The sequence below is a fragment of the Myripristis murdjan genome, chromosome 18, assembly GCF_902150065.1.
Source record: "Myripristis murdjan chromosome 18, fMyrMur1.1, whole genome shotgun sequence".
Taxonomy (NCBI): Eukaryota; Metazoa; Chordata; class Actinopteri; order Holocentriformes; family Holocentridae; genus Myripristis; species Myripristis murdjan.
In genome coordinates, this window is record NC_043997.1 from 2,624,419 (window position 1) to 2,648,796 (window position 24,378).

The 24,378-nt window shown below is 43.4% G+C and overlaps 2 protein-coding genes across 2 annotated transcripts in view; both read left to right on the forward strand.

Moving 5' to 3' along the window:
* LOC115376687 (myelin protein P0-like) overlaps positions 1-24,378 on the forward strand; it is a 129,723-nt gene that overhangs the window by 27,153 nt on the left and 78,192 nt on the right. The gene's annotated exons all lie outside the window — the stretch shown is intronic.
* LOC115376730 (butyrophilin subfamily 2 member A2-like) overlaps positions 3,469-24,378 on the forward strand; it is a 114,884-nt gene continuing 93,974 nt past the window's right edge. Inside the window, exon 1 of the mRNA XM_030076505.1 lies at positions 3,469-3,519. The gene's annotated coding sequence lies outside the window, so the exon portion shown is untranslated. The remainder of the gene's footprint in view (positions 3,520-24,378) is intronic.

Consider the following 24,378-nt stretch of genomic DNA (forward strand, 5'->3'; position numbering starts at 1 on the left):
TACATGTGTATTTGCTTAGACCCCAATATTAGACGAGGGCGTTTTTTCAGGGCATTTTCAATGGAAAAAAATATTGTCTTATATTCAGATGAATACAGCAATAGAAAACTGCTTTGCAGCGAGGATGATTTTTTTTTTTTTTTTTTTGCTCTCATGCCGCCCCCCACGTGACATGAAAATATGCCGCCCCGGGCGGCTGCCCGCTTCGCCCGTGCCTAAAACCGCTACTGCTCCCCACACCTGTCTGTGATCCCCAATTAACCTGTTTTCACCGTCCTGTGCGCCAATCGCGTGTTCAGGGGTGTGTCTCATAATCAGTCAGCTGTTTTCACTTCACTTTTCACTTGATCCTCCATGCAGGATCAAATGGTAAAAAAACAACTGATAAGAGTCTGTGACACATACTTTTTAAAACTCCATTGACCTGACAAGCAATGATAAATATGTCATTTCATTAAGAAAGATTAAAAGAAAAAGGAATAAGGCCTAAATTAAAGGAACTGAGTAAAAAAACTTGACATACCATTTCAGCAAAATATTTTTGTTAACTTTCTTGAACATGGGTCCTTAACTTAAGCAATTTGAGAACATTTTGCATTTTGGAGCTTTGACAGCATGATTTTGACTCATTTCAAGCAATTAAGGCTTTGTTTTTGTTTATATCTTGAAATAAGATGTTAATCTGGATTTGTCAGGTGAATATGGCTTATAATGAGTGTAAAGAGATGAACACACCTTCATCTGAAATAAGATACACTTTCTTTTAGTTTTTGCATGGGTCTTATAAAAGACACATGTAGATTTCCAAAGATGCAAAAAAGTGACCACAGTCACACAGAAAAAGAAAAAAACAACTTAGATGCAGGGTTAGGGTTGCCACCTTTGAGAAATGAAAATAAAGGATGCCCACCGCGGCTTCTTGGCCTCATGGCCACGGCAAAGAAATTATTTATTTATGTATGATTGAATGTATGTATGTATGTATTTATTTATTTATTACATAATGAATCAGAGTTCTGATTGAGTTGTTCTTCAAATAGGCAAAGGCCACAGTTGATTAATAATATTGTTTATTTATGTTTATGTTTATTTATTCGACTTTAAAAACTTAAAAGCCTTGAAAAGTAATAAACAAATCAGACATGTAGCCTAAAGCAGTCTACTAGAATACTGTAGGGTATCATCAGCATAAGCACTGACGTCTTCTGGTAAATACACAACCATATAGGAAATCATATAATGATGTCATTTACCGTATGGACCTCTGGAGCTGTGACAGCTATGAAACACTGTGACTCTGGTTCCTGTGTTTATTCTGTGTTGATCCTCTCCTGCGTGTTGCTGCACGTCAGCCAGTCCACCATGAGCCACAGAAAACACTCCCGACACGTTTTGCCTTGTCCTCGCTGCAACTGACGCTGTCGAGCTGCGGGTTCGCCTCTTGCCATTCACCTCTGTACTTTTGCAAACATTTTTGCTTTGTTGGACGTGGTGGAGTGTCGGGTGTAGCCGACATCTTTAAAACCCTCAGGTGCCCTGGGGCGTGCAGTGCGCAGCGTCGCTGTGTGTAACTAGGCAACTGGTGACAGGAGTGGGCAGGCAGGCAGACAGTCACACAGAGAGAGAGCCTCAGCTCCTCACTACCCGGGTCCTGCCACGATTAAATTAGCTGCCCTTAACATTTGCTGTGTTTTATTTTGTTCATTATTCAGTGTTGATGTGTGTGTGACAGACGTGTATGGGATATTTATGAAAATAAGGGATGATTCTGTATTTTATGGGACGGGTGGCAACCCTACACATGGCCATGAAGAACTTATGCAATAACAGAGAAAGCCAGCCACAGTTTGCTGGCATTTTTTCTTTATCCACTCTGCGTGTTCAGGGGATGTGTCACTCAATGTGTCGCAAAGGCTGCATTTCAAAAAGCTTTCTAAATACTTAAAGTGTTTTTATATTTTTAAGTGTTTTTTTTTTTTTTTTTTAATGCTGTGGTCATTACAAAAAGCACATCATGACATTTTAACTTGCCTTTTCTTTATTTATTTGTTGTCAGTTTGAAGGCAGCTTTATTGGTTATTCCTCCTGCCTGTTGTTACACAACCTGGACCAAAGTAGAGTAAAGGGTTGGAGTGCAATGCGGGAAAAAATGTGTTTTCTGACTTTGAAGCCACTTAAGGGGAAATTTAAGGGGAAACTGGAGTTCAAATGTTAATTTATCTTAAGATAAAAAAGAAAAAAATAATGGACTGTATGGCCTCTTAATGCTTCCCTAGAAATAATATATTCTATTATTATGTTGTGTAATTTCAATGAAATTCCATGAACCACATGCCAATTATTATAATATATATATATATATTATATTATATAATTATTTTTTGAGTTGTAAAAATAAAAGCTTTTGAAAACCTTTTGTGTGACTTTAAAGTTTCTGTAAAAAGCCTTCAGATGTTTATTTCAGACCCCAGCAGTCTCCCTCAGCTCCTGTAAGAACTTCTAGAGCAGTTAAAGTTACATGCAGTACCAAAAAATGACCACTGGGTGTCGCCAAGGCTGCATCACACTGGTTAGATTTGATTTTATTTCAACATAATTTTTCCCTAGAAAAGAATTTTTCTAGAAAAGTTTTTGTGTTATCTCTCTGTTACAGTCTGGCATTTTTATTATATAAATTTTCTCCTTCCAATCGATTTCATAAATATCTTGAAAGATATTTGTCATTTTGGCTTTTTGATTGTTTGCCTTTTGTGTTTTTCCAATTTTTATTGAATTTGATTTATTTTTCCCCCAAATAAATACCAGCAGGTCACTCTTAAGATTATAAAAAACGAAATTGAAAAAATCGTCAGCACCTCGTCTAAATCAATGAGTTGAGTTGTTTTCTTGTGAATCGGCCCAAGTCACGGCGATGTCTCTTCAGAGTCCAGATGCAGTCCAGTGTGAGTTACTCTGTCAAATAAATGACTCCTCATACTAACCCCACTGAGTGCATGTCGGTCCTCCCCTGTGTTATTACTGAGCAGCTGAGGCATCGCCTTCTTGTGCTGTAGGAATGTCTTCATGTGGTGTTTTTCTCAAGATGAAAATGAAAATAATTTACTTTCTATCTATAACAAGTTTTTTTTATTATTAAAAGAAAAACACAAGATCCTATAGATGTATTTTGGTGTATTGTTGCTTATTTGTGCAAGATTTTTTTTCCCACTGAACAGAACAGAGGGCTGCTGTGGATTAGTGGGAGTGCTGCTTTTTATTCTGGAAAGAAAATGACCCAATAAAACTCAATAAAAAAAAAAAAAAAAAAAAAAAAAAAAAAAAGAAAGAGAGAGAGAGAGAGAGAGAGAGGGAGAGAGAGAGAGAGAGAGAGAGAGAGAGAGAGAGAGAGAGAGAGAGAGAGAGAGAGAGAGAGAGAGAGAGAGAGAAACGTCACATGAAGACGCTCAATACAAGCGGTGTGGTCCGAAGCTGATTGTCAACTCAGCCTGCAGGACGGAGGGACGGACATGTGTTACCAGGGTAAATATGCGCTCAGTTTGGGATTCATTTTCATTTTTGCTGCGTTTGAGCTGAAACAGCAGCCAAAGAGGCTGAGGGGGCAGGAAGATGAGAGGATGGACTACTAGAATCATCCGTGCAATGTCACGTCACCATTGAATAAATATAATAGATAGATAGATAGATAGATAGATAGATAGATCCGCCTCTGGCTCACAGAAATCGTGATTTTATGGTGGATAAAATGAGTTCGGTGTGAAAGAACAAATGAACAGAGGAGAAAGAGCTGCGAGGAGCGGGGACTTGAACCAGACATTATTATGACTGAATGAAGAAACTCCTGCGTTTTCTGTGTTTGTGTGGTTGGAAATATTGATATCTAAAGACGCTCGCAGTCCCTGTGACGTCAGTGATACGAGGCAGGTTCAGGGTCTCCTGACTGATTTGAGTCCAGTTTGTAATTCTAGCGGCTGCGCAGCAATGGTCGTGGCCGGGCAATTTTAGGCAATTCTAAGCAACAAGTGGAGAACAGGAAGATGAAGAGAAAAGTGGCATTCTAATGTGCATTTTGCATCAGTTGAGGCTTGAACTCACAGTTTCTGGCATGAAGGACAACACTCTAACTCACTGAGCTAATTGACAAGTGTCATTTCATGTGAGGCTTCACAAATTGACTAAGCCAGTCACATGACAGAAGCCGCCTGTGCGCGGAAAGGCAGATTTCAAACCACTGTAAAAATCAGTCATCAAGACAAAACTGATTGATTGAATGATTGATTTGCTTCATAAGTGAAAAACTGATGTTTAGGTGTAAAGTGTACAAAGGTTTCTTCAGTATTGGGGCTTCATTTTGATGAAAGTTGCAAAGCTGTAACACATATGGTTGATTTATTATAAATTTTCAAAGTTTTGAAATTTAGAGGCTTGCTGTAGCGCCACCATCAGGACTATTGGCTTGTGTTTGCAGCTTGGCCCATGCCTAAAACCGCTACAGGCAGTAGCAGATCTCTGCAGCCTCAGTAATAAACACAGAATTAAAGTGACACATTCTACACAATGTTTGAACATGATAAACTTTTTTTAAAAGGTAGAATTTATGGCAGAGCTGCTGAGCTGAACTGCATCAGACTGGACAGTTGGACTTGATTAAGTAGACACTGAGAGTAAATTTGTAGTATCATGTTATAATTAGCCTAATAATAAGAAGAATAATGATAGTAATTATTATTATTATTATTATTATCTTACTTTACTGTATTTTGTTTTATTTAATTATTTTTATTATTATCTATTTAATTTTCTGCTGTTATTTTGTATAGATATGTTTTGCTATATCATTCATGTATGATATTTCCTATTTTCTAATTGCTGAAAAACAATAAAAGTTCAAGTAAAAAAAAATGTTATAATTGGCCTTATAGCTCAGTGTTTCCTGTATTATCCAATGTATCATATGACATGGACAGGGGGAAAGAAAGCTAACTTAACTACACCTTTCCAGTGTGTTCATGTTGTCTCTCTTTGTGGCCCCTCGCTCTCTTTCTCTCTCGTCTCCCTCCCTCCTGTTCTCCTGTTCTCCTGTGTGTGTGTGTGTGTGTGTGTGTGTGTGTGTGTGTGTGTGTGTGTGTGTTTGTGTGTGTAACTGCAGCTGGCTCAAATCACAAGAAAACAGATTTTTTTTCCAGGCGAGCTTTTGCAGAGTCACGGCTGGAGGTTTTTAATGGCAGAGGCTCTGCAAGGCTGTGCTGCCTGTGATGCCTTCACTGTCCCTCAGACGTCTTCATGTTCTCTGCTTCCACAGGGAGAAGATGATCTCCAGCCTCCTGCTGCTGCTGGTCCTGACCTCCTCTGTCTGCGGTGAGCTCACACCTTCTGTTCATCACACTGAAATACACACTCAGTGTCACTTTATCAGCTCCACCTGTATAATCTAATCTAATCTAATCCAGCTGTTGTGCCATAAAGTTTCCTCTCCTGCTGCCTATAATGCTCAGCTTGTCTTGTTGTCATGGTAACAGAGGTGTTCATTCACTTCTATGTTTGGCATTGAGCTCATAGTTAGTGCTGCTGTTGGACTGGACTGCACTTTACTGACAGCTGTTTCCACTATTCTGTCCACATTCATTGTATATAAATAGGGAGGACAAAAAAATCAGAAACACCTCTCAGTATAATGCAGTCCAGCAGCAGACCTCTGCAAACTACAACCTCAGTAATAAACACAGAATTAAAGTGACACATTCTGCACAATGTCAACACAAACTGAACATTATAAACTTTGTTAAAAGGTAGAATTGATGGCAGAGCTGCTGAGCTGAACTGGTCAGACTGGACAGACTGGAGCTGAGGGAGAGACACTGAGTTTAAATCTGTCTTCAGATAAAGTTCTTTACATCATTACACACATCTTAACATCCTGTATTCCTGTCCCTTACATCTGTGACTAATAATTTTTTTAGAAAAGGAAAATAACATTGTTCCCAATGGTTGAGGCCTGGCTGTTACTGTCAGCAGGGTCCCTTGACCTCTGACCTCCAGCTGTGTGAATGTAAATGGGTTCTCTCCCCTTTGCAGACACGCCCACCTTCTGCTAATCCCATGCAGTTTGGGCCCCAAAGCCTGCAGTCCACATGTGTTCTTGTGGCCTGTTGTAAAATGGTGTGTGTGTGCAGACTGGGGCCTAAACAGTCTTGGAGCTGCATCAGTTGCTTTGACTGGAAAGCTGAGACTCTTGTGGATTCAATGAGCCACATTTGAGTCCTGTGTGATGATGTTGGCCCCCATAGCACCCCCTAGGGTGCAACAATACATGGATTCGTATTGAAAATTTCTAAAAAAAAAAAAAAAAAAAAATTGGAAATTTGAAATGGCATCATCTGAGTGTGAATATCTCTGGTACAAGAAAAAAAAAAAAAAAAAAAAAAAAACACCCTAGTGCAAACGCAGCTGACTATGGCATTCAAGCAGCCTCTCCCTAGCAATTCAGATCAGGCCAAAACTATAACAACTGCCATTGGAGTTTTTATAAATATATGTTTTATATATATTTTGTTTATTTGAGAATATTTTATTTATTGGAAAACGTATTTCATATATACACTATATTACCAAAAGTATTCGCTCACCTGCCTTTACTCATACTATGAACTGAAGTGCCATCCCATTCCTAACCCATAGAGTTCAATATGATGTCGGTCCACCTTTTGCAGCTATTACAGCTTCAACTCTTCTGGGAAGACTGTCCACAAGGTTGAGGAGAGTGTTTATAGGAATTTTTGACCATTCTTCCAAAAGCGCATTGGTGAGGTCACACACTGATGTTGGTCGAGAAGGCCTGGCTCTCAGTCTCCGCTCTAATTCATCCCAAAGGTGTTCTGTCGGGTTCAGGTCAGGACTCTGTGCAGGCCAGTCAAGTTCATCCACACCAGACTCTGTCATCCATGTCTTTATGGACCTTGCTTTGTGCACTGGTGCACAGTCATGTTGGAAGAGGAAGGGGCCCGCTCCAAACTGTTCCCACAAGGTTGGGAGCATGGAATTGTCCAAAATGTTTTGGTATCCTGAAGCATTCAAAGTTCCTTTCACTGGAACTAAGGGGCCAAGCCCAGCTCCTGAAAAACAACCCCACACCATAATTCCTCCTCCACCAAATTTCACAGTCGGCACAATGCAGTCTGAAATGTACCGTTCTCCTGGCAACCTCCAAACCCAGACTCGTCTATCAGATTGCCAGATGGAAAAGCGTGATTCATCACTCCAGAGAACGCGTCTCCACTGCTCTAGAGGCCAGTGGCGGCGTGCTTTTCACCATTGCATCCGACGCTTTGCATTGCACTTGGTGATGTGTGGCTTGGCTGCAGCTGCTCGGCCATGGAAACCCATTCCATGAAGCTCTCTGCGTACTGTACTTGGGCTAATCTGAAGGTCACATGAAGTTTGTAGCTCTGTAGCAATTGACTGTGCAGAAAGTCGGCGACCTCTTTGCACTATGCGCTTCAGCATCCGCTGACCCCTCTCCGTCACTTTACGTGGCCTACCACTTGGTGGCTGAGTTGCTGTTGTTCCCAAACGCTTCCATTTTGTTAGAATAGAGCTGACAGTTGACTGTGGAATATTTAGGAGCGAGGAAATTTCACGACTGGATTTGTTGCACAGGTGGCATCCTATGACAGTTCCACGCTGGAATTCACTGAGCTCCTGAGAGCGGCCCATTCTTTCACAAATGTCTTGTTTCACAGTCTGCATGCCTGAGTGCTTGATTTTATACACCTGTGGCCAGGCCAAGTGATTAGGACACCTGATTCTGATCATTTGAATGGGTGAGCGAATACTTTTGGTAATATAGTGTACTTTGTTTCTAATGAGAATAGTTATTGGAAAACTTATTACCAGCACATGGCAGCGGTATTCTATTTTTTTTCTATATTTTGTATAATGTTACAATAAAGTTCCTAACAAACATTAAATTGCTTATTTAAATCAATTTTATGTTTTGCATTTTGTTCCCACACTGTATCGAATATGTACCGAATTGAGACCTCAAAACGGAGCTACGTACCGAATCGTGATTTTTGTGTATCATTACACCCCTAGTAGCAGCCATTTCACTGCAGGCAGAGACTTTTGTCAAACTGGACGTCGCTGTAGAAAATGACCTCTAGTGACCTCTAGGAGAATCACAGCCTCATCAAACTTTACAGACACAAACTAGAGAGCGAGGCCGTTCAGAGGAGCTCTGCTGCTCCAGGTATAACAGTTCTACTTCTACTGCAGTCAAATACCAGCAGAGGAACAGTACTTCTACTTCTACTGCAGTCACATACCAGCAGAGGAACAGTACTTCTACTTCTACTGCAGTCACATACCAGCAGAGGAACAGTACTTCTACTTCTACTGCAGTCACATACCAGGAGAGGAACAGTACTTCTGAGGCAACAAGTCTTATGTTGGTGATTTACCCTTAAAGTTTATCTTGGTATCTTGGTAGGCAATATTGTATTTTAGAGTTTTACTCATATCAGGTTAAGATTTGATAAATGATGTGCGTGTGAAATATTCAGAGCTGTCTGTAGTTTTTAGTCTTTGTCAGTTTGGTCAAATATGTGAGCACAACAAGCATGAGTTGTGTTTCTATTGTAATATCTTTTCTGAACTTCTTAACCCTCATGTTGTGTACCGGTTGAATGTGACCGTTTTAAATGTTTTATCTCTAAAAAAATATAGTTAATGTGATCAGACTGACCTAAGATTCCATGACTTTGTCCACAAAGAGGATTTCAACAGACAAAATAAATTTTATTCATTTGCATACAGCTTTGTGCTTTTTATTCAACTTTTGGACGTTCTTGTTGTTCCCGGTCAAAAATGACCGGCCATTAGAAATGAATGGGGGAAACTACAATTAGTGTAAAAACTGAGCTCAAGTACATCCTCATTTGTCAGCTATGGTCACACACACACACACACACACACACACACACACACACACACACGCACACACACACACGCACACACAAGGACTGGGTTTGGGAACCTTTTCCCTTTAGAGGCTCTCTCCTACAGGTGCATGACCTGTTGTCAGTTCTCACACACACACACACACACACACACACGTGTACACTTCCAAGCATAATCTGTCTGAAGTGCAATGCATATGTTTGCAAGGCACATGCAAAAACCTGCACATATTGTCCAACATGTGCATGAGAAAAAGCACCATTGAAGTTTGAGTTAACCCACTCCACCAAGTTTAGAAGCCTGATTTTGTTATCCGTTTGTTTGTTTGTTTGTTTGTTTGTTTGTTTTTTGTTATCAGGCAAAGACACATCTGATGGAAATTATAATGTTACTGTTGATGTTATTTGTTCATTATCTTGTAAAATTGTGAAATGTGCAGTGCAGTGTTGGGATAATTTCATTGAATCTTCCCGGTCACTTTTGACCGGGAACACAACAGGTGTTACTTTTTGTTACTGTATAAAAAGTCTAAATGGTTTCAAAATAAATTTCCTTGGGAACCTTCATACAAAGCAGTCTGTGATAAACAGTATACTATGTTTCATCTGATTAGTTCTTATAGTCAAAATAATCAAGAAATTGTGTTTTTTAGAAATTGAATTCAAGATGCAAAGCTCAGATAAATGAGGCATACAGGCCATAAATAACAGATAGAACAAGAACCCAAAAAAGTATTGCTGGAATATTAAGGCATTCCCAAAATATCTGTACCCCCCCAATGATGAAATGGTGGTTTTGGCACTGGAAACTACTAAAAACGAAGCTAAAACCAGCAAACCGCCTCTGGAAACTGAAACTGAAATGAAACTGAATAGAAAACAAAAAATAAAAACAAAATAAAAATGAATAAAAACTAATGAAAAATACAAAACTGTAATAACTCTGCTTCTTTCATCTCTCCCCTACAGGAAAATTTACTGTGAATGTGAGCCAGACTGACTACCATGCCGTGGAGAACAGCAGCATCAGCATGGAGTGGACCTTCACGCCCATCATACCCCTCACCAAACTGATCGTCTATTGTAGGTTTTGGTTGCCCGATCGTAGGACTTCTAAGGCTTTATGTCATCTACACGGCGGTGTTGAACACCCAGAGTCTCAAGACGAGCAGTTTGTGGGACGAGCTCGATGGGACAGGGAGGACCTGGGAAAAGGACTCGCCAGACTCCACCTGTCCAGGCTCAGTATCAACGACTCCGGCATTTACCAGTGTGAAGTGTTTAGTGAAGGTCATTGGGGTTTCAGTGAGTGCTTCCTCAGCGTCACTGGTAAGTGGAATCAATAGAGCCCAGTTGAACGTTCCTCACTATTTTCACTTCAGCAGCGTCTTTGGTTGGCCTTGAATGAACTTGTGCGTCCAGAGTCCAGAGGGTTTAGGATGTCATGTCCCACCTCAAGCTAGAAAACATGAAGTTTCTGCAAGATATGTCAGCCCTTTCTGAGTTAAACTGAGAGAGAACATGACAGCTGTGGCTGAAAGCATTATGTTTTTGGTCTGTTTGTACATACACGCCTCTGTCCCATTGCCGTGAATGTGATATCTCAGAAATGCCTCAAGGGAGTTTCTTCAAACTTGGCACAAAGGTCCACTTAGATTTTGGTGGTCAGAGGTTAGTAAGTAAATAAAGCTTTATTTGTATGGCACTGTTTAAAACACACATTTACAAAGTGCTTCACATATTTTGATTTGATTTATTTATTTTTTTGAAAACAGGGACAAGGTACAGGGGACATTAACCCGAAAGGGAGAGATGCACTGTACAAGGCTATAGCCCTAAAGCTAATTTCCACCCTTAGTCCCTGAACAAACAAATATACAATCATTAAAATATTGTAAACTAATAAACCATCGGCCATAGTTACTTACAAAGCTAATACAAAGCTCAGACCCTTAAAACCCAAAATGCCCCCCCCACACACACACACACTCTCACACACACACACTCACGCACACACACACACACACACACACACACACGCACGCACAGCCGCAGGTGCGACTACAGGTGCGAGCAGCTCTGGTGTGACAGTAGCCACTGCTTTGTTAAGCGGGAAAAAGTGTGTAGATTTGTTGTGGTTGTGAGTTTGGTTGGGAGGCTATTCCACTGTTTTATGGCAGTGAAGATGAAAGACGATTTACCAAAAGCAGTCTTACGTTGTGGGATCCTGCACGCCCCCTGAGTAGTTGATCTAGTGGCTCGGGTCATTATTTCAGAGTTCAGAGTCACAAACTGTCTCAGAGGGGGAGGAGCATCATTATGGATGATCTTAAACAATAGGCGAACATTTGAGTACATGATCAAATTTTCAAAAGTCAGCATATTATACTTATCAAAGATATGACAGTGATGATAGTGTCGGGATTTCTTATCATGGGTTTTGAGGGCGTTTTTGTATAGTGATTCAAGAGATCGTTGTGTTGTTTTGCCTGCTTGCGACCAACTTGACATGCAGTAAGAAAGGTGAGAGAGTATCATTACATTCAGGTACGTATTTGATGCTTCAAGTGTCAGAGAACTTCTTATGTGTCGGTAGTTAGCCATGTTGAACTTCAGCGAGTTAGCTAGTTTTTTCGCGTGCTTCTTAAAGCTTAAGGTCGGATCAAGTGTGACTCCTAAATGTTTAATTTCATGTACATTCTTAATAGTTTGCCCATTTACATAAATATTTGGGCAATCTCTCAACTCATAATGGTTTGTGAAATACATGCTTACAGTTTTGCTCACATTAAGGATGAGACAAGAGTTATGTAGCCATTGAGCGACATTATCCATTTCCTTAGATAGGGTCTCTGCAACTTCCCTTTCGTTCTTTCTGTGTGTGAAAATTACTGTATCGTCGGCATACATAATTATATCAGTGTTTCTACAGACTAAGGGGAGGTCATTTATATAAAGGCTGAAAAACAGTGGTCCTAGTATCGAACCTTGCGGAACTCCCATTGAGCATGCTTTTAAGGGCGATATTTGGTCTCCTATTCGCACACATTGTTGGCGGCCATTCAGGTAGGACTTCATCCAATTAAGTGTGGTTGTAGAGAGGTTGTAGTTTGCCAGTTTATTTAGTAAAATGTTGTGTTGTACTGTATCAAAGGCCTTACGTAGGTCGAGGAAAACTGCTCCAGCCACCCCTCCTTTGTCAAGTTTTGTTTTGATGACTTCTAGAAAGTAGCAGCAAGCTGTTTCGGGAGAGTGTTTTTTCCTAAACCCGAACTGCATAGGATGTAATAAGTCCTTTGACTCAAGATGGGCAATCAGTTGTTCAGCTACAACCTTTTCCACTACCTTAGAGAAGGCGGGCAATATGCTTATAGGTCTATAGTTGCCTATCTCCTTTTTATCTCCTGATTTATGTACAGGGGTTATAGTGGCAAGTTTCAGGACATTAGGGAAAATACTCTCATTAATAGATTTGTTTACTATTTGGGCCATTGGTGGAGTTAGGGGGTCTTTTTGTTTCTTTAGTAGCGCTGTATCTAGGCCATATATATCCTTTGCCTTGCTACTTGACAAGGTAGATAGGATTTTGTTAACCTTTGCTTCATATACGGGCGTCAGGGTTAAAGCTGTTTGGTCATTCACTGAGTCTTGGGGGTGAGCAGTGGGAATTGTAAAATTCCGGGCCAGTTCAGTAACCGAATTTATGAAATAATTATTAAAAAGTGATGCTACTTCTAGGCTATTTTCTATTACAACACCATTTGATTTTAGCTGTATGCTGCCACACTTGGGGTTTTCCTTTCCTGTTAGTTTATGTTTTTCCATAACATTTTTCTGTTTCCTTTTGCTTGTTTAATCATATCTAGGAAAAAAGTTGCTTTGGATTTTCTAAGTTCTGATGTGGCTTTCTTTCTCAGGCCTTTGTATGATAGGCGCTCAATGTCTATTCCAGATTTTAGGGACTTTTTCAGAGCTGCGTCTCGTTTTTTCATTAGATCCCATAGTTCACTATTGAACCAAGGCAGGCGGCGTTTAGCGTTGGGCCTCTTTGTCATCGTTTTGCTATACTTACTTAGAATATTCCTTATCTCAGATATTAGATCTGCGCATGCATATTCGCATGATTTATTTACCACAGTGTCATTTCAGTCTCTTTCCTTAATCTCATTCTCAAATAGATCTAGATTCCTCCTAGGGATAAAAATGATCTTGGACTTTCCCTTCTCGTTTTGAACTCTGTAGCGTGTCTTTGTCAGCTTTCTAGCGATAAGTGTCAAGTTGTGATCGGAGAGTCCAGTGATTAAATTGTATGTCTTTGTTATCCTGTCCGCTTTATTGGTGAAAATCAGGTCTAGTAGGGTTTGGGAAGTCTTAGTGATTCTCGTAGGTTTAGTCACCATTTGTTCCATCTGAAAGGAGTTTGTGATGTCTTTAAGTTTCTTTCTCTTCGTTTTGTCTAACCAGTTTAGATTAAAATCTCCCATAATGAGGGTTTCTTTACTAACATGTTTTTTCAGTAATACAGATAGTGAGTCAAAGAAACAGTTTGTAACAGCGGGTGGTCGATAAAGCACAAATACATCAAAAGACATCTCAGGGGGCCAGAATTTCCCTGGTTGGGATCAATAAAGTATATCTATCTATCTATCTATCTATCTATCTATAATAGTAACCCCTAGACACTCCAGTGTGCTGTCCACTGTATCAGTTTGTTTGCTTTGAATGCTTTCTTTAACATAAATTAGGACCCCGCCCCCTTTTCCTTTGCTTCTATCACGTCTGTATACATTATAACCTGGGAATTTGCATAGAGTTGTTGGAATATTAGGAGTAACCCAGCTTTCGCTCAGACAAAGGTAATCGAGATTGGAGTCTGTTAATAAATGTTCAAGTTGTTCGATCTTAGAGACGAAGCTCCGAATATTTAAATGACCACCGAATATTCCCTTTGGCTTTGTTTTAGGGTCCCATAGCACTTGTGCATGGTTCACAGTTTGGAACAGTTTAGTGTGCTGTTGTTTCATAATTGCTGAGTTGATCTCTAGTTTCCTTGGGGCCGTAAACGCAGCACCGCGTCCAGCCAGCCGTCTCCTTTCCTCGCATGCTCTGTTCCGTCGCACCCGCCGGGTGTCCCCTCTGGAACTCCCGCGCGCAGCAACCTGTCCGTCTCCAATCTGGTTGCGCGTCGGCAGGCCTACAGCGGTGGAGTTGCCTCGATTAGACTCTGCAGCAGGAGGACTATAACGAAGTGTGAACTTCTCAGAGGTTCTATTGAGTAAGGTGAAATGATATGGAGGTGTTCCGGTAAGAGAAGCACAAGGACACAGATGTACGATATGGCCTCTTTACTGATGTCCAAGCAACGTAGGCAGGTTAACAGCGGTTATATTGGTAAGTGGTAAGTGTGGTCCTAGAATAAACAAATAAACAAATTCACCCTGCTGTCTTCATTTACATGAAAAATAATAATCACTAAAATACACCATAGGTCTGTTACAGGTGAGTTTACACAATACTGATAACAAAGGGGGGTGTACATGTTACATATTATAAGTTAACCGTACAAGAAACATCAATATGTAGGCTATCATGCAATGATAACATAACTGCAGCCAAAGTGAGAGTAGAAAAACAAAGTAGGCAACAAGCTATTTAACTGAAAAAATTAGCGTTTAGCTCAATATATATTATTATTATTATTATTATATGCTGCATAGCATTTCCTCCAACTCACAAACTATTAACAAGAAGGGTTACTCACTTCAATCACGCACAGTACCACAGGAAAGGAAGAGAGAGAAGGTTTACAGTCCACACTCCTGTTGCAGCTGCCAGCTCTAAGAATATTGTCCACTCGCTCTGCTAGCTTAACGAGCACACACTGCTCATGCATCTACCTGCTGCAACTACGGCAACAGCAGAGGGACATAAGAGTGTCTGAGTGGGGCTTTCTCACACAGCCGCCCCCAAATGTCTACCTAGACATTTGAAGCAGGGAGAAAGTCTTTTCAGCTGGAGTCCTTCTCGTCATCACAGAACTGGGGGAGTGAAACGAGGCGAACCACCGGACGAACATAGGTCTTGTCCTTGACCTTGACAGAAGCGGTCCTTATGTGTCCATCAGCTCCAGGATACACTTGGGTGATTCTGCCAACAGGCCAGAGAGCTCTCGGAAGCTGCGGATCAACAATGAGTACTACTTGGTCTGCCTTGAGTTCTTTCCCATCCTTTCTCCACTTCTGTCTCTCCTGGAGACCTGGGAGGTAGTGGCGAATGAAACTAGTCCAGAACTGGTCAGCCAAAATTTGGCTGTGTTTCCATCTGCGTTTACCTAAAAGGTTGGATGAGTCGTATATAGCTTGTGGAAGGGAAGAGTCTTTACGGCCCATCAGTAGAACATTTGGGGTTACTGGTTCCAAGTCTGACACGTCTGAAGAAAGATAACCTAAAGGTTTGGAATTTAAAATTCCCTCCACTTCTGTGAGCACAGTGCGAAGAACCGTCTCTGTGACACTCTGGTCTCTCAGTATAACTCTGAGTGCAGTCTTCACGGACTTTACCTCCCTTTCCCAGGCCCCACCAAAATGTGGTGCACTGGGAGGACTGTAGTGGAATGAGATCTGTTGCTCAGCCAAATCTTTCTTCAGCTGGTCGCTCATAGATTCGAAGGCTTGATGAAGTTCACGGTTACCTCCTGTGAAATTGGTGCCATTGTCACAGAGAATCTCAAATGGCTTCCCTCGTCGAGCCACGAACCGCCTCAGCGACATCAGGAAGGCATCTGTATCTAGGCTTTCTAGGAGGTCCAGGTGAACACTTTGGGTGGTGAGGCATTTATACACAATACCCCAACGTTTTTCATTTCGGCGACCAATCTTCACGCTGAATGGACCAAAACAATCCACCCCTGTAGAGTAAAAGGGTGGTTGGTAGAGGCGCAGGCGTGCGGCAGGTAAGTCGGCCATTTTTGGGGCACTTGGGTTGGCTCGCCACCGCTGGCAGTCCAAGCAGGTATGCTGATGCTTCTTGATGGCCTCTCTGCCTCGGAGTATCCAGTAACGCCGACGTATTTCTGCCAGGACTCTCTCTGGACCAGGATGAAGTAATGTTGCATCATAATCCTGGATGAGAAGTTTGGTGAGTGCATGGTGCGGATCCAGAACAATTGGATGTATTGCATCAATATCAAGTAGCTCTGCCCTACGCAACCTTCCTCCGACTCGGATGAGTCCTGTGTTTTCGTCATATTCTGGTGCTAAGGAAGCTAGGCGACTATCTGCAGGTAACTGTTTATTGGCCTGTAGGACTCTTAGTTCTCCAGGGAATGACTGGAACTGGGCGCGTTTCAGCAGTAGGTTTTCAGCTATTATGAAGTCTGCAGCATCCATCGCTGTGCTGGCTGACTGAGAGGCCGCCCCATGAAGGGACTCAGATGTTGCCCGTAAAAGCTCCTTCCAAGTTGTGAACTTGCTGATATCCGGGAGCTCCGGATTCAGGCTTAGGCTGATTACCTGTCCACAGAAGGCGGATTTCCTCAGCTCTGGGTCATCAGGTTCTGAGGTTACTGCAAGCATTACTGGCCATTGCCCTTCTGGTTGACGAAGGAAGTCAGGGCCCTGGTACCAGCGGGAAGTGAGTGTCAACTCCCTTGCTGCCATACCTCTGGTTAAGTCATCTGCTGGATTTTGCTTGCTATCTACATATCTCCAGCTGTCCACATCAGTAAGGTTCTGAATCTCAGCCACCCTGGTGCCGACAAAGATCTTGTAGCGGCATGATTCGGACCTAATCCAGTGTAAAACAGTTGTGGAGTCCGACCACAATGTGACCCTTTGGATAGGCAAGGTGAGCTCTGCTTTGAGGGTGCTGGCCAACTGCGCACCTGTAAGGGCGGCGCTAAGTTCAAGACGTGGCATTGACAGTCTCTTCTTTGGGGCTACCCGAGAGCGGGCAAGAACAAAGGAGATGGACACTTTGTTGTTCTTGTCCTCCATCCGTAGGTAAGCCACAGATCCATATGCACGCTCTGAGGAGTTGCAGAATATGTGGAGGTCAAAGGTTGTGTTCACAGGGTCAGGTTCTTCAGGGACATAGCACCTTGGAAACTCCACCTGCTGGATGTGCTGTAACTCGTTCTCCCACGAGTGCCACTGCTCCAGTAGTTCAGGTGGATGGATAACATCATCCCAGCCAATGTTTTCCTTCCAAAGGTCTTGAACCAGTATTTTGGCTCTGGTTGTAAATGGGATCAGGAGTCCCAGAGGGTCAAACTGGCAAGCCAGTATCTTGTATACAGCCCGCATTGTTGGTTCATAGCTCTCCAGCTGACGTTGTCGATAGCCAAGAGTGTCCTTCAAGCAGTTCCAGCGTAGACCTAAGGTAAGCTCCTGGAGGTCCACATCAGGTTGGGAGAACCACAGCTCGCTGTTGGTGGATCTCGCCTCAGGTGGCAGGTGTTCAAGGACCGCAGGAACATTAGAGGCCCATTGGCGAAGGTCAAAGCCTCCTTTGGAAAGTAGATCTCGTAGTCCATCTATCAGGTTCCTGGCCTCTTCTGGGGAAGGCATGCTCTGGAGGCAGTTGTCGACATAAAACGACCGCTCCACAGACCCCACCAACTGAAGGTTGGTTTCTCGACTCTCTTGGACATGATGCTGTAGCGCAAAGACAGCACAGCAGGGGCTACACGTAGTACCAAAAGGCAACACCTGCCATTCATACTCAGTGGGCTCCTCACTCCTCTGCATATTCCTCCAGAGAAAGCGTAGCATGGGTCTGTCAGCTGGCAGAAGGCGAATCTGATGGAACATGCCTTTTATGTCACCGCTCACTGCGACCGCATGCTGGCGAAACCGAAGCAAAACGCCGAGGAGAGATGGCCCAAGGGTCGGTCCAGGAAGAAGGAGTTCATTAAGTGATTGATTGTTGTACCGAAAAGAGCAGTTGAAAACAATCCTGTCCTTATTGTTGTGAGTTACCATGTGGTGGGTTATATACCAGGACTCAGTAGATTGGTTTGCATCTGGAGACATCACTGGTGCTACATAGCCAGCCTGTTCTAGCTTTTTCATCTCATTGCAGTACCGCTCGGCACGCTGTGGATCTTTGGCGACTTTCCTCTCCGTGTTCCGGAGGCTAGGCAGTACTGACTCCTTTGGGGCATGCAGCGGTACTGCATCTGGTTTGCTAAGCAGGGGAGTTGCATATCTTTGTATGCCATCAACATCAACTCGGATTGTTGACTTCTCAAGGAGTGCAACTGCGTACTGGTCTTCTTTGGAGCGTGTGGCTAGTTTACTATTGATGTTGGGAAGAGTATCCAATTGCCACAGGCGCTTGACGTGCTGTAGCAGTTCTGCAGTAGGAGAGACTGCTGAGAGGTTCATGCATCGATATTCTGATGGCAAGGCATTAGCATCACTTGTGGGGCCTTGAAGAGCCCAACCAAGTCGGGTGAGTACAGCAACAGGACTCCCTGGTGGGCCGGTGCACACTGGCTGAACCGGAATGATGAGGTGTGGCACATCAGAACCTATCAATAGAAGTGGCTGTGCATGGTGAACCTCTGGTATGGGTAGTCTGCGGAGATGGTCATACTGTTGCTGAAGAGACGCCACTGGGTAGGTGTGATCGGTAAGACCTAAGTTCTCTGCAGTAAACGCTCCGTCAATTTGGTATCTCTTTGCTGGCCTGTTCAGAGCTGACACTTCCAGGTTAACAGAGGCTCCTTGCAGCGACACAACATCTTGGTGCACAGTTCGGAGGCTAAGAGCCTCAGGTTTCTGCTGAAGGTTCAGGTGTTTGACGGCTTGAGGTAGAATGATACTCCTCTCTGAGCCATCATCAAGTACCGCATACGTCTCGAGTGTTCTGTCACCATTGTGGAGGCACACTTTCACCACCTTGAGCATCACCTTAGTTGAGCGGTTTGGCCTGTCTAGGTACACCTTTGTAGCAGGAGCACTGACCATAAGGACACTTTTCTGGTTCTGCTGAGCAGTGTCGTGTAGTATGGTGAGGTGTTGCTCCTTGCATACCTTGCAGGGACGCTTAAGGGTGCATGCGTCTTGCTTATGGGTCCGCCCACATCTCCAACAACGCTGCCCTTCCTGGATCCACTTCAACACCTGTTGAGTTGACAGTTTCTTGAATTCTGCACATGAGTTCAAGAAGTGATCTGTTTTATTGCAGAATGGACAAAAGGCTTTCGATTTGTTGTTGGGCTTTGGCGGGCTAGTGTACTCTGGGGGTCGAGTGTTTTCACTAGTGTTGTAGAGGAAGGTTGAAGTCCTTTCCTTTGTCTTCATTTGTGGGTGTTTATCCTTCCTGACAGGTTGTGGTATTTCACCCTGGTAGAGTGTAGCTGCACGGCTTGATATGCGTTTAGCCTGAGATTTCATGTGTAGCCATTCTGCCAAGTCCGGCAAGGTGTAGGTCTGGTCAGTGCCGCTTCTAAGGATACCACGTTGCAGACAGTACTCAACGAATCCATCTCTGTAGGCAGGTGGCATCTTGCTAAGCAACCGGTCTACATGGGATCCACAGCGGAGCTCGTAGCCATGATAGCCCTCCAGGGTTCTGAGCATACCCACTAGAGAGTGCACCGCTAGGGCGAAGGTGTCAAATGCTTCAGCGTCACCAAATTTGAGAGGCGGTGAGTTGAGGATGGCACCAAGCTCACACTGCACCAGCTGGCGAGGTTGACCATACTTCTCCTGCAGGGCTTGCAAGGAAGTAGTGTAAGGGTTTGGGTCATGCATGAAGGCTTTAGCCAACTGTAAGGCACTGGGGAGCTTCAAGTGTCCAAGAAGCACTTGGTATTTGTATTGCTCTGAAAGGTGAGTATGGTGACTCAGCAAATTGTCCAGACCAATCTTAAGGAGGGCAAAATCACTCTCGCGACCACTTTCAAAACAAGGCAGTGTTGGTTTAGGAATCCCATAGGACGAGGCAACGAGTAGCTCCATACTAGGTGGTGCAGTTGCTGGCTGATGATGTCCTGTGGGTGCTGGAACGCTGTGTGATGCAGCCATAGTATACACTGGTTGCTGAGTATGGCCATGAAAAGGTCTCGAAGTAAATAGCGGCTGGGGTAAAATGGAGCTTGTAGGAACTTGAGGACCAATAGATGAGGCATAGTGGCTCATTGCTGGAGTTAGGCTATATAAGGGTGCCATAGATGAGTATAGTGGTGCCCCTAGGTTAGGATATGGCTGGTAGGCTGAAACCTGTGAAGGGTGCGAAGCCACTGATGGGTGTGTATCACCTGGAGGGAGTATACTGCCAGTTAGCAGGGTTGGAGCTACTGACTGCAGGTTAGTGGATGCTACTGTTAGTGACTGAGCCATTGCTGGAGGGTTGAGAGAGACGGCAGTAGTAGCTTGTGGGGATTTCGGATCCGCTGTTACCAACTGAGGAATCACAGCTGTTGGCGCTGTGTATGGCAGTGATGTAGTTTTAGCAGGGGGTAGTAAGGTGCTTGACAGTCCTGAATCAGGCACTGGGACCAATGCTTTAGGTTGGGCTGATGCAGTTGTAGGGTTGGCGTTGACATGCGGGGGGGGGATTGGAGAAACTGATGGTGGCACAGTAACTCCAGTCATAGGCTGCAGAGAAGTGGTTACAGGAAGCAGATTGGGAGGCGGAGCAATTGTTGGTCGCTGGGGAGTAGCAGCTCCTGAGGTTGGTTTGGACCCGCCAGTCAGACTTTGCTCCTTTACGAGTGAAGTAACAAGCTTAGCTACCTCTAGCTCATGTTCCACCTTCTGAAGTTGCCGTCGGCGGTCTAACTGCTTAGTTAGGGCCTCACGTGCCCGCTGAGCTTCTTCCTGTACCCGCTGTGCTTCTCTAGCTTGACTGTCAAGCCGTTCACATTCTGTATCTAACTGCTCCTCCTCTATCAGCTTACGTTGTAGCTGCTCAAGCTCCAAACGTTTTATACTTTCTTCCAGTATAGCTGAGTGCACGCTTGAGAGACTTTGTGATGCAGAGTGTCTTGATGATGTTCTAGATTTGTGAGATCTAGATGAACCACTCCTGGAACTAGTTGCTGATTTGGAGCTTTTCTGGGAATGTAGGAGCTGGGACTGAGCTGAGTGCGGGATTTGACTGGATGAAATGTCAACTTCATAATCAGCCAAGTAGTGTGGAGGATGTCTGTCCCTGGGGTTACGAGGACGTACAGATGGTTGAGGCTCCTCTGTATCATCTGGTTCCATATCTTCGGGTTTACTCATCCGGCTCGAAGGACCATATAACGAAGTGTGAACTTCTCAGAGGTTCTATTGAGTAAGGTGAAATGATATGGAGGTGTTCCGGTAAGAGAAGCACAAGGACACAGATGTACGATATGGCCTCTTTACTGATGTCCAAGCAACGTAGGCAGGTTAACAGCGGTTATATTGGTAAGTGGTAAGTGTGGTCCTAGAATAAACAAATAAACAAATTCACCCTGCTGTCTTCATTTACATGAAAAATAATAATCACTAAAATACACCATAGGTCTGTTACAGGTGAGTTTACACAATACTGATAACAAAGGGGGGTGTACATGTTACATATTATAAGTTAACCGTACAAGAAACATCAATATGTAGGCTATCATGCAATGATAACATAACTGCAGCCAAAGTGAGAGTAGAAAAACAAAGTAGGCAACAAGCTATTTAACTGAAAAAATTAGCGTTTAGCTCAATATATATTATTATTATTATTATTATATGCTGCATAGCATTTCCTCCAACTCACAAACTATTAACAAGAAGGGTTACTCACTTCAATCACGCACAGTACCACAGGAAAGGAAGAGAGAGAAGGTTTACAGTCCACACACACTCCTGTTGCAGCTGCCAGCTCTAAGAATATTGTCCACTCGCTCTGCTAGCTTAACGAGCACACACTGCTCATGCATCTACCTGCTGCAACTACGGCAACAGCAGAGGGACATAAGAGTGTCTGAGTGGGGCTTTCTCACAAGGACTCCTGCGCGTATCCTCGGCAGCAGGGCAGATGTAACCAGCATCAGGATTAGGTTGTTGAACATTCACCAGGATTTGCGTGTCTCTGTGAGAAGTGCATACCTGAGTGAGAGTGATGTTGCGCAAAGCGTTTGCTGGGTCCGAGCCGGTTGGTGATCTCCGCAGCCACGGAACGCCGCCACCACTCGCGCCCACGGAGCCCCTTGAAGCTGGAAACGCACCGGCTGTCAACCCTCCTGGACAGAGCCCAGTAGCCTGGGCAGGTCGCCCTGGGATCTCCACAGCGGTCGAGTGGCAGACAGGACCAGCATCAAGGTTAGTTTGCTGAGCATAGACATGGCGTGGGAAGTCACTGTAAAAGTTATGTACCTGAGAGAGAGTAGTGGTGCGCCTGGATGGCACCGCGTTGGTTAACACTGATCCATTTCCCACTTCTGTATCATGCGGGCCGGGGTTCAGGTTAATGTCTCCACTCAGAAGCAGAAAAAGCGTGATACATAAAAGGTCTCGTCGCTGCAGTTTAGATGTAGTTTTGCCGTGTTTCTTGATCCCGTTTAACAAACTTGGATAGATGAACGTGAGAAGCATGGTATAGCATCCGTAGCCCAGGTGTTTGTTTGTTTGTTTGGAATGTAAACGGATCAGATCGGACACGTAACCCAGCCTTTTATCACTTTGGTCATGGTTTAAGAGGTCGTTGTAGTTGTTTAAAATTTGCCCCGTGTCAATCGGTTTAAAAACACTTAAAAGCAGTACAAAAGCTAGGAGAGCTGCAGTGGAATGGTAAAAACCAATGTATAGAAAAAACAATCAATACATTAAAACACACACACACACACACACACACACACACACACACACACACACACATACACATACACCATTTGGACTAAGGGCTGGTTGCTGCAGGCGCCGCGTCCAAAAGGGTTCTTCATTTGTCATGTGTGTGTTTTTGGTGTAACAAGCAGTAAACCAATCAGAGTGCTGTCTCCCATAGTATGTTTTCCTTCTGGTATGTTTTCTCCTCACAGCTGCAAAACACCTGCCAGAAGAGCCAAAGGAGGGAGAAGATGGAGCGGCCGTCAACATCGGAGTTGTGATTGGAGCTGTGATCGGTTCTCTTGTAGTTCTTGTAGCTCTTCTTGTGGCAGTGGTGTTCGCTTTCAGACTGCATCACTGAGAAGAACAAGGTATATTTACTTTTTCTTTCTTTTTGACAAATTGTAATGTTATGTTTGTGTTTGTTTACATGCCAGTGTGCCATTCTTGTTATTACTGTTATTACTTTATTAGATCCAGATACACACGGATCTGCCAACGTTGGGTTCCGCTGTGTCCCTGACAGTCCTCCTGCTCCATGAGGGAACAGGCGCTCCACAGGTGATCGGTGGTTTTTGTCCACAAAGCAGAGACATCGGAACTGGGGAGGTGGGAGGAACATGGATCAGACTGTCCATCCATACAACATCACATTACAGCTGCAGGTACAGACGTGCGCATCACCTTAAGAGAAGGCTCACTCTGAAATCTCACGTGAGCTGAGACGCTGCAGGAAGACGACAGTGGAAAGCTGAGAGTTGGACCGGCTGGGAGGAGTTTGTTGTTTTGTGGTACAGGAAGCCTAGCTTAGTTTTATCTTAAACAAAAAAATAGAAATGAATAGAAAACACACTGGACTGTAGTTTTGGTATCACACTGCCTTAACCACCCTCTACCTCTGCAGCCAATCAAGGAAGACTTGTGCCTTGAAACTTATTAAACTGAAATATTTTTTTCAGAGATTGAGGCCTTACAAACTGAACCTGATGCACCTTGTTCCCTATCAGGCACATCCAACATATCAGTGAACTGTTTCTTTCTAACTTGAATGGGGGAGGGGTGGGTCGAGCCAGAGCCAGAGCCGTGTTGTTTGTAGCTAGCTGCTGTAGCTCTGTGTCGCTAATGTTAGCTAATGTTACAAACAGGGCAGACCTCTTTTTCTTATGTGACTGCACTACGTATTCAAAGTGTACGGTTTGTATATCCATATGTTCCATGTAGCATTTCAAAAAGCTGTTAGAAAGCTTGAGGTTCTCACACTGCTGCAGTTTGAATGTTGTGATCATAAATTACAAAAACACTACACTGTGACATTTTAATTTGACTTTTATTTATTTATTTATTTATTTATTTATTTTTTGTAAGTTTGAAGGCAGTGTAAGAGCCACTAACACATAATAATATTTGATGGAGTGTTTTTTGAAATGTGTGGTTTGAGCAACATGTTCTGACTATATTTACATTTATATTTGTATTCATGCAGCAGTTGAATGATGACATGTGGGGAGTTTATGGTGACATTGGGATTTTTTGTGTTTTGATGCTGGGTGCAGTGAATTATGTTTTCTTGTTGCTTTGCGACAGTTGGTTTTGCTTTACGGCAGTTTTGCCACGGGTGCGGCGGGTTG